The sequence below is a fragment of the Protopterus annectens genome, chromosome 10.part0, assembly GCF_019279795.1.
Source record: "Protopterus annectens isolate FY-2018-M chromosome 10.part0, PAN1.0, whole genome shotgun sequence".
Lineage (NCBI taxonomy): Eukaryota > Metazoa > Chordata > Ceratodontiformes > Protopteridae > Protopterus > Protopterus annectens.
In genome coordinates, this window is record NC_056744.1 from 546,790,331 (window position 1) to 546,802,759 (window position 12,429).

Sequence of the window (12,429 nt, forward strand, 5' to 3'; positions counted from 1 at the left end):
CCTGTGTAGATGGATGTTTGCCAGGGACAGCTCACAGGTGTGTCACACGCCATCCTACCATTACATGTGCAAACAGTACGCTATGTTACCATTACTTGACGGTGGAGACATAAAACCTACACATCGGTCAGGTGTTACCGACAATACGTCACTTGACACCTGTAAAACTTACATCCTCCCATGTGCATACAGCAGCACAATTGCCGAAGGTAGCGTTGGTACACATAATGCGGCCAATACTGCTGCATGTCTGTCAGATGTATCATCATATAGCAGGTGCATCATTCACAGTACTGCCATGTGTGTTTGCTTGTGTGACCATATATGCCACATATGGTGGGAAATACATCCCAATTGTTACACACCCCTGTACACTGTTGTAGAGATCTGTACATACTGCAGTGTGGAAAGCATGATGTAGGCAGGTGTGGTGTGTGTATCACACACATCAGCTATCCATATGTGTACGACATTTGTGGTCTCCACAGTGTGTGTGTGTATGTAGGTATGTATGGCTGTCTGGTGAATGGAGTGAGGGTGTATGCTACCATACAGAACACACAGGATCCCTAACCCCTCATGGTGATGCAGTCCATTACCCTGTTGATGCCATCTGTCTCAGCCGCACTGGCTACCTGTACATGTTCTTTCTCTGTGTCGCGTCGTGTGGGTGCGTAGTACTGTGAGGGTGATGACCACATAGGCAAGTGTCCTCACCTCAACACTATGGGGTGTGCGTTATAGTGCTGTTGACCCCGTGAGTGTGAGCATGTTCCTGTAATGTGACAGGGTATTACTGCTACACAGTGAGGCCTCATGCTATCAAGTGGCCTCTAACATTATCATTGGCCAGACAGCTGTGTACAACCCCTGCACCATGTCAGCATACCTGTGATGTGACCTGGTATGGATGTCACGTTTCTAGCCACTGTAGCCTATTAAACTGCCCACATGCTTCTGGATCAGTATATGTGTGGACATCTGTGGTATGTTAGACTTTCCAACAGTCAGGCTGAGGCTACGTATAGCATGCTGATATTGCCATATGTGCCTGTGAGTACTCCACAGTTACACATGGGAGACTGCAAACAGTGCTACCTGTAGGCACATGCAAATAGACCATAAGGAGGGAACCAGGGCATCATTACCAACATGCTGTTACTGTTGTTACCGAGACACATACTGTGAACATATAACAATGCATGCTAAACCTGTACTACATGGTATGTCTGGTGCATGTCAACAGTACACAACTAATGTAATATACACGTCTCTCACTATTCTCACACAACTAATGTAATATACACTTCTCTCACTATTCTTACACAACTAATGTAATATACACTTCTCACTATTCTGTTCACCCTGTGCATCAGACCATTTGAGCATGTCCCTGCACCGATATTGTGGATGACAGGGATGTGGCAGAGGCTTCATCATATGCACAGGTTGATAATGTTTGCCAGGGGCATAGGCTGCACCAATGGATGACATCATGTGTGTGGGTAAGGGCCAGTGATATGATTGGACATGTCTGTTCAGTATGCATGTGGGTGTTGTGGTGCCCTACAGATGTATTTGCTGTGTGCGTGTATGTGTGCACACAGTTCTGCCTTTTGTGAGGCCTACACGGGGTATTATTGACAGCTCCAGATTGTACAGACCAGGTTGTACAGCTCACTGTGTCCGGCCACGTGACCTGTGCCTGCCAGGGGTTGCACGGGCACTACCAGGCGGAGGTACAGATTGGCTGCTGTCCAATGACACATGTCCACTGGAACCGTGTCCCCACTGGGAACGTCCAGGGCCACGTCCACGTGGCCTGCTGTGTCCTGGTGTGGACAGCGCAGCACCAGCTGCACTGCTACTGCTACCGGCACTATGGGAGTGGGCATGTGAGGTGGCACGCTCACGTTGACTTGCACTAGGTGGTGTAGCTGGCCTATGTCCACGTGGCCTATGCCTCTCTCCTACCAGATGTTCCAGCACAGACAGCTCACGCTCGCGGATTGCCATGCCATGGTCAAGGATTCTGACCATGTCACCCAATCGCCTGTCCAGAACATCAGCAATCTGCTGTTGAGCATTTGCCATTGCCTGGATGTTGTCATTTAGGGTATGGATAGCAGCCCTCTGCAGCCTCTGCTCTTTTCTGTTCTGCCGTTCAGCACGTGCCTGTGCCGCCATTACAGTCTGGAACATGTGTCTGGTGATACCAGCTGCTGCACTCTGTCCTGCAGGTGCATGTCAGTCAGAGGTCCTCCTACGAGCAGCACCGGCCACATGCCTGTGTGGCACATCTGCAGTCATTACACTGACACCATGGTGTGTAGACACACCTTCTGGAGCCACCACACATTCCTGTTCCACGCTAAGAGACACTGACTGTCCTTCCTCTAAGGCCACTGGTGATGTGGTATGTGTTGGCAGCAGAACTGTGTGCAGGGAAGAGGGGGACATAGCTAGGATGGCAACCATTGGCACAGATTCAGCCCCTGACAACCCTGCCTGTACCTCATGCATATGTTCATCACTGCTAGTATCTGTGGGGACACTAACATCAGATGGACCGCAGGAGGGTAACGCACCTACATCACCTGTGAATGCAAAGAAAGACTCTAAATTACAATAGACACACACACAGACACACAGACACACACACACACACACACACACACACACACACACACACACACACACACACACACATAGACATACCATGCATGTGATTTGACAGATGGCATGCAGCATGCCCGTGGTACAGCAGAGGGCATGCAGCACAGACATTAATAGTGTTAGTAAGCATACCTCCCTTGGGTGCACACTACAGCAAGCAGGTGTCATATCAGTAGCCATGCAGTTCACACAATCATGGTAGTATGCATGCATCCCCGTGATACACCATGTGGACAAGAACAGGATAACAGTACACATGGCTGACGTGACCTTGACATGTAATCTGCTCACGTGTGCATTAACATGCACACGTCTGACACAATGGTGTCCTGACACATGTACAGCATTGTAATGGGCTTCACATTGCGGTGTTGTCTGTATGCCCTACAGATAGAATGCATGTTTAGCAAATGTGCATGAGCATGGAAGGGTAGTGTGAGCCGTCTACATTGCTACACAGTGTCAAGTACAGACACTGTGCCATTGCATGGCATCATGAGGCATCTATATTGCTGTACAATGCATAATATGTACACATTGCATAGACATAACTGCATGCATACCCATGACATAACTGTGGATTGTGACCCACGATGCTGAGGTGTATACACACCAAACCATGCTGTGTCAAGTGACAGGTCACTGGAAGACCTACAAATGACACCCCTGCACAACAACTACAGGGTCTTAGCTGCCTGGCAACCATGTCCACACATAGCGGACATGTCAATTCACCATTTCCCACATGACATTGATGTACCACACACACGAGGTGCACAGCTAACAGTGATGTTCTACAGCAGCAAGGGATATGTACAGTATCTGTGGCCTGATGTGGTGTCAATGTCTGTGGAAGCTGTACAGGTGACTACTGTCATGCTATGACACAGTCGTGATGTTCAACAGATCTTTTATGGTAGACTTCAGTGACACCTCCACTAGCTGTGCACAGGCTTTTAGGATGTCCAGTGTACCACATCAACTGTATAATCAGTCAGCTAAGGCTATAATTGGACCATGTGTGGACAATGTGCAACAGGGTGTATACACATCACATCTACTGTGTGGCTACATGTCTCTGGCCATCCCCCATGGCCATGTGTGCACATGTGTTGGCCAAATGTGTGTGATGGCCATCTATCTCACATATCTGTGTTGTCCCATATGACATACACCCATAGATGTCAGATATGTCACCATCCACAGGTTATGCAGACAACGGGTTGTATGTTTGGTATGTGGGGTATGGGTCATGGGATAGTGTGACAATATTGCAGCCAGAACACTACGTGACTGGGACATGTCAGATGGCACATCACAATGTGTGCACCCAATGCAGGGGCATATAACACAATGGTGACACCTGTGGGCTGCCCATATCACAGCTCACTGTGTGGTACTGTTTGTGTACCACACATGTAGTTACAATGCATACTACATATGCCTCCATTGTAGAACACCTCCACCGTTGTATGCACAGCTGACCACACATGTAGCAATGACAAATACTGTGGTTTCAAGTCGGTGTGTCATTTCGTTTGTATATATTGCACATGGGTGGCCTGTGTGAATGATGGGTGATGAGACTTGTATATCATGACTGGAATGAACATCAAGTGTGCAAGTGTTAGCTGGCCACATGGTAAATAGATCTATGCTTTAACATGCCTGATACTGGTGACAGTCTCACCTGAAATGGACTCATGTCTGTGCGGCATGCCAGAGGTACCTGTATAGGGGTGACACAGCAGTATGAATGTTATCCATGACTGTATGACAGCCACAGGGTGCACTCTGCATGTTAACACATTCACCTGTATAATAGCATATAGTATGCACATTTGTGCATACAAAGGGTAGCATACTGTAGTATGCAGCATGTGTGTCCACATACCTTGCATATGTTGTTACTTTACATAATGTACAGTGACACATGCAACTAAATGGGATATAATAGCCATATGTGCAGTACTGACTTACCAGGCAACTCCAGGCTCATTGGTTGGGAGACACCCACCTCCACGATGGCAGCTAGCGTTTGTGGATGCTGTTCTGAGGGTGTCCCCAGACTGGCCAGTAGCTCCTTGGTGTGTGTGAGTGGGGGCTGGGTTGGTGGCCCACCACCTGTTCTGCCTTGTTCCCTGGTGATTGCAGTGGCACGCTGTTTTGCATGTCGTATCAAGTCCATGCAGTGTCTGCGCACCTGCTGGTAGGTGCGGTTATGGCCGCCCACATCGTTCACCCTCCTGTGAAGATCCTGCCACAGGTCATCCCGCTGCTGGGCATGCTGTGGCACATGGCTGAATAACACCTCGTAGTTCTCATGGAGGTACGGAATGAGGACATCATCCCCCTGGCGGCTGTACACTGGAAGGCGTGTACAAGGCATTATCTGTAAGACATAATGATGGTGACAGGTCACAGTTTCAGAGATGTACAGAGATACTGCTGCACATACATTTCTATGACATCTAGTACATCTGCACAGTTATCGTTGCAAATCATCATGACACTGACATGACTGACGTGTTTGTGTCACACACATGTAACACCCGTTATGCATTGGATATCATCACCATATATGTGTGTCACCTCATTACAGTGTTCATGCTCCATGTGAATGCTGTCTTGATGTGGGCATCTCTATTTGCCAGCACTGGTGTTCTTACCTATCTGCACATGCCTGGATGTGTCCACGGTAATGCTGTTGACCTTGATGTTGTGTATATGTCACATATCAACACAGACACAGCCTTAATGGACTTGAGCAGTGACAATGCACACATACGCATGGAAACCTGTACATGCATATGTTTTGCCATATACATCTACATAGCACTGTACAGCTGTTCAACATCCTGCCACGGATTGCCTGTGTTGCACATGTGATAGACATGGGACAATGGCTAGTCGGACATCATTCGCAGGGATGGTTATCAACCATAGCATGTATGGGCAAGGTTTCCTAGCTGTAACAGACAGCCATTATGCCACTGCGAGGTGCATCAGTGCCACATTACTGATCCAGACAGTTGATACTACATCTACCATGCGGCCATCACACCATGTCTGACTAGGATGACATGTGCAGCTTTGATGGACAGGGTTGCATGGTTTGGCAGGAGTATGTCACATGTATGGCACAGGGATCTGTCCAGCATGTTGCGATCCTAGTATTAGGACGGTGGATGTCCATGAAGTATGTCTTACAGATCAGGATATGGACATGTAGCATGTCCATCATCATGGTGTAGCAGATGTCTTTATGCAAGGTAGACAGCATGCTGCATAGTGGAGGTGAGGATTGTGAAGGCTGGTATCGCCCATCCACACATGGCCATTACCCCTTAAAGGTGATATGTGATCCAATATTGGTCACCTCAGTGCTGTATATGCCTGTCCAGTGATCTCCGTGCTCATGGATGGCACCCTGTCATGACATGGGTACCACGTATGACTAACTAAGAGGCCTAGAGACATCACCAAGTCAGGGAGGTGCACTGCACAGCACCATCCCTTACACAGTGTCCATAATGTTGACCACAGCCTAGGTGGTAGTTAATGGGTACAGGGATGTTTACCTAGCGGTGACAATGCTGATATCATCCATCAGAATGTGCACATATGTCACACACCTCATCCACACAACCCATTCTGTATGTTGTTCACAACACTGACACAGCTATTCCTCATAGGTCATGTCCATTCACATCCTTACATACACAGATGCCTAACATTTGTCTGCGTGGTATGGGCTACAATGAGGGTGGAGTACAACACATTAACCCTGTTCTACTGTAGCTGGCACTGGTGTGATATGCACATGTCACTCTGGCACCTTTTGTAGTTGTGAGTCTGTCAACAGGCCACTGGTAGAACACACCTGTGACATACAAAGGTATTTGTAATCAAACATCCGTACTGTCTTGTACATCTGTACTGCTAACATCTACAGTGATAATGGTTCATGGACATGCACACCATACTCAGCAGGGTTATAGTGCGGTGCCACCCATTATGACTGTCGTCACCACTTGTGGGTTGATATTATCCAACACCCTATCTGTATTGTATGGTCATACTAGGCACTTGTTCAGAACTTGTGAGCATGTCATGAGCTACTGATTAATATAGCACCCATTCCACACCATTTCCCACAGGTACACTGGCTGTCCTAAAATTTCCATCTTGCTTATGGTACAACAGCTGTTGTACACACGTAACTCACATATCCTGTGAGACATGGTTGTATATACAGGCATGTCCAATTGTCACGTACCAGTGCTATTGCCTGTCTATATGATGGATATGTCGTACATGTGGCAATAGTGCAATTGTCTCATGTACACATTCAATGCTCACCTCCCAACATACGACACTACAGCCTGTGGGGGATGCACTTATGCAGCCCTGCTGGGGGTAATGCAGTCACCAACCCTGACTGCACCTGACAGTCATGTGGGGATATGTAACATTCGCAACACACCCCTCTCATCACATAGTCTCACATGATCTCCACCACAGGCCACACATACGAGGACAACTTGTGCAGTACCTCTCCATACTCTGTGTAGGCACCAGAGGCAGCCTCCATCATGGAACACAACATCACCAACTTATAGCCCACAGACTCATGTCTGCCCATCACATACAGCCAATAGGGTGTTATAACATACACAACACACCAGTCATAGGTGACTCTGTAGGCGGTCACACTGCAGTTCCACACAACAGGCTACACAAGGCGATAGTCACTTACATCTTGCTGTCGGGTAACTGGTTCTGCAACATAACCTATGCACCCATGCCACACCTCACCAGGTACGATGTGACTGTCATTCTCCATGTTAGTGTGACTGCCCTGAGATGCCACTTCACAGACTACATGTGCAGGGACATGCAATAGCTCACCAGTCTTGTAGCCCTGAAGGTGTGGGCCAAGCCCTGGGGAGCATTATGCATTCATCCGGACCCGATACCACTGTACAACGACTGACTGTGTCACTTCAAAAGTTGCCTATGCTTCTGCTGTCATTCCACAGGCATCTGGTATATGTCCGCTTTGACTGACCTGGTCAAACACAATGCTTTGGCACAGATGACCTGCACCTGTCAGCCCTGAGAGTACAGATCACATGTAAGGCTCTTGCTGCTTCTATACTGCCTGTCTTGCACAGTTTCCAATAACAGTCACCGGCAGAACGGGAACTGGCAAGCAAGACATGGGGTCATGTGACACAATGCTTGCATCTTCCTCTGTGATGCACGCAGGCAAGGCACACCTTATAATGCACCACTCCAATATCTCTGCAGTGACTGGGACCTGCCTCTAGGCTCTGCAGAGCACACCTGCAATGACAGGTTATAGACAGACCATACCTTTCAGGCACATACCTGGACCGGCACACCCACAGCTGAGGTGTTCCCATATCCCACTATGTTGTACACACATCCTGGCTAGTTACTTAGCACAATGCATCAGAGGTGCTCCACGTGCAACTAACTGTGTCCGGAACCGCTATACACATTGTAACAAACTACAGATTCAACAACATACCCCACGGTTGCCAGACCTCATTTGTTGGTGTACTGGACAGTAGGGCTCAGACAGCTACTACTGATGTGTGACTGACACTACCCCACACTTAACTGGAATAGCCACTCATGTACCGACACATCCATGAGTCATAACCTCCACTCGGCTGGATCAACCCATACACACCACCTCTAAGACCAACATTAACCTTGACATGAACACTACCAACATATGACTGGTGTCCCACACCTGGGGTTATCCCCTCATTGGTGGATTCCGAACATATGCTAATCAACCTTGTTAGCCACATCCCGGCACCACACCCTTCATGGCATACACAGTACATGAGTACTACAACACCTACTACAGACGCCTTATGACAGCGGTTGTTAACGTCATGACACCCGTGCAGATGGACACTGCACATACAAATGCTGAAACATACCCCAGTGCACTTCATTAGCATGGATCATGCTATTCCACACAGAGCCATGATGGTACACACCAGATAACAGACGCCACTCTGGAGGTCAAGTTCCATGGACATAATGTACAACAACAGGTGGAGGCTGTTGCACAGTGGTGTACAATCCCATGGGTGGGGTAGCTCACTGGTCAGCCTTGGTAGGGCCACGGGATCCCTCATCACATACTCCAAGACTAGCTACGTAAACATTACTGCGACACATTCCGGGGTGTACCACAAGGCATTATGGTGGTATGTCAGTAGTCAATGGCAATACCCACATCTGCTCTCACATACAACAGTCACTCAGGAACATTACAGACCCAGGTGATGTTGGCAACATGCTGGCAGATGGATTCAATGCTAACATTACACCTTCTCACTCACTACAGGGCCACAATCCATGCAGGAACATTGCGGTGTCCCTGCGGTCACACCTACACAGTACTAACCTGCACTCTATATGTCCTGGGACACTGGCCCCATGTCACCTTCCAAAGTCCCAGGCTGTGATGTCCACAAACCTCTGAACGACATGTCTCCCCACTAGGCCACCATATTCAGTAATAGCCTTGTATCAGGCATTGTGGCCCCTGAATGGCACACAGCAACATTTATCACACTCCACAATGGCACCACAATGCACGAGTGGGACTATAGTCCTACACACCTGACTGGACTGTTCTGCACAGCTATGGGGCACATCATCAAGGACGTCATTCACAGAGACATTGTTGGGCTCCGGTCCTTTGATGCCACCCAGGTTGGACTTGTTAGGGCCAGAGCATGGCCCCTACACCTGGTGGACTCCTTTCATACAGTTACCAGGGTAGTTGATGATGGTACGGGAGTCCACACATCCTACATTGTCCTCTCATTGCCTTTTAGCACCGTTCTCCATTCTGGTATTGACAACATACACATCCACCTGCACATCGTACCCTATGTCTCAGTATGTTATGCAACGTGGCTCATGGACAGGACACACACAATGAGGGTAGCATACCATAGTACCTACTGCATTTCAGTTACATTTGGCATACCACACTCCTCAGTCATAGGGCCCCTCATGTTCAGTATATGCTTCCCTGAGGTACAGGCTAGCACAGAGGGACTTTCCCTGCCTAGCTTTACAAACCCCTGCATACAAAGCACCATGATTGATCCACCAGCTGATACTGACTCCATCCATACGGATGTCACTGTGACAGATACCTGATATGAATATCATGATGACACAAGGTGCATGAACATCACCTTTGCATTACATCATTCACCCACTGATTATCACATAGGTGGTAGTCCCCTACATACATGTCACATTGTACATGTTTGTAGTACACACGTATGTCGCACCCACTCCTGTGGTTACCGTATTGCCACTGTGGCATGGATATCCTTCTACGTGGCCACACTTATCTGTACTGGGTGTGTAGCTGGTACATAGGCACCCATTGTACCTCTGAACTCAAGACTTCTACACACATTCAAGGGTATACCACCCCATTTAGGGTGTACCTTACACAACAGCTACAGCTTTACATACCACAACATTAACACGCCATGATGTTTATTGAGCTCTGACTGTTAAAGTATGCGGCTGAACTACAGATACCACGTCTGTACACATTTGCATACTACATACTCAGGGGTGACCTCTGCTGAACAGACAGGGCCCATGTCCACAACAATATTAATGGATATACTCCACATATGAGACATAATCAAAAGCCACTGTGAGCAACATGCTCATGGATATGTGCACATACGCAACAATGAGTGGGATGTGCTTGAGGGTTACATTCCCAAACCAGACACTCACCATGCTTTGGAACATGAGTCCTATGTACATCACGCAGGGACACTCAGTAGCACTGTTCATGTGATACCTCCCTTGGTGGTTGGGAGACACATGTGCACCAGTGATCACTGCAGTGGCTGTACTGTGCAGACGTGCAGGTAACACATGGCTCTGCTGTTCACAAGACACTACCCTAGAGAGGTGCCACTGGTGTGAACACTGCAGTTGTGCTTACACATAGACTTGCCAGACTGCATAGTACCCCACTATGAACCTGTGAAGCTATTACATGTCCTTTGTGCATGGTTACTTGGTAGCCCTTCCATTTAGATTAGCTATCATGCTATTGCAATGTCCCGTGCCTACAAGCCATATGTATCCTGTTATTGTACATGCCAATAGATGATACCTTTAGTATGCATGATATGCCTGTTATTCTGTGTAGAATATCTGACATATCTACCTACAATACTATACATTACACATATTTTACATAGTATCCCATAATGCAAAGCATACTTGCACAGCAGGACCACCTTAGACATGTCATTGTTGTTATATACCCATACACATGCCTACTGTGACAGTATATCAACATATACTATCCCCTGCTATGGCACGTACTTGTTTGACATACCCTACCACTGACGGCGGGTTGTATGGAATTGTTCTGTTTAAAGCCCTCATGTAGCATCCCTTGTGGTGTCTGTGATGTGTACCTTGTGGCCAACTGCTGGACGCACAGTTTCTTCAAGCTTAAGTATGCTCAGCAAGACATCACTACATAAATACCTTTTCCCACTTTATGCATTGTGGACACTTTTAATTAATGCAAACCAGGCTATACATACAGTAAATAATTAATACAAAACATGCTATACATAAACTTACATGATGAGTGTTCTACATACCTTGTTATCATTACAGACTTTCGTCTCTATCTCTCTCACACTGCTTAAACAGGTATTTTGTATGAGCATATGGTTTGAATGTCTGGCAAGTCATCCTTATATACGTCGATACCTGTAACATGTGGTTTCCTGCCACCAGTTGGTGTTCCTGAGTGCAAACAAAACCTGTAACATCGCCGTTTGTTTGGGCAGTCGTGTCCTGCAAAATATTTGTAAACATGGCAAATGTCCTGAGATTTTATAACATACTTATTTCCTATAGTTTATGTAATAGTTGCATAAAACAGTTATTCTATATCTGAACCACCTATATGTTATGGAAACAGAATAAGTAAGTAAACATTACAAGAATGAGCTTTTATCTAGGCAAAACAGTGAAGTTCTGATTTTCGTACTGGCTGGGTGTATGTGTCGGCCTGCAGACATCTGACGTATGTCCCACATTGGTCATTTGAAGAGGTGGCAACCCTACCATAGGTACATCTTGGCTAGCAATATTGTTAGGTGATTCTATAAATGGTTGTGTGTTCTACACCTGGCAGTGGTTGTTTTACCCTTCAGAGCAGGCGCTATTAGTACAGGGGTGAATAATGCTGGTTTCACCTGTTCTGGACATCATTGACCATGATCTGTGCGATAGTCGGAGAAGCTTATCCCTGTTTCGTGCATATCCATATAGTCATATTTAAACGTTGCTTACCAGCAGTGGGCAATGCATATTCCCGCTAACGTGTGCTAAACATGATCTGATGACCTACATCCGACATGCATTACTCATGCCTTCAGGATTACGTTACATCCCGTGCAGGATGTGGTACCGGGAACATGCACGACGGTCACTGCATTTAACACATGGCCATCTGGGATTTGTACACTTGTTATGTCGTTTTGTACATGGAGTATACTACGGCTGTTACTCCATACTGCACTCACATGGGTAACTCAGTTAGTTTACATATTGATGAGTCCAGTTAATGGTATGTCCATGTGATGTTTACTGGATGTGCTTCGGCATTGGGTATGTATATCACAGTGAGCC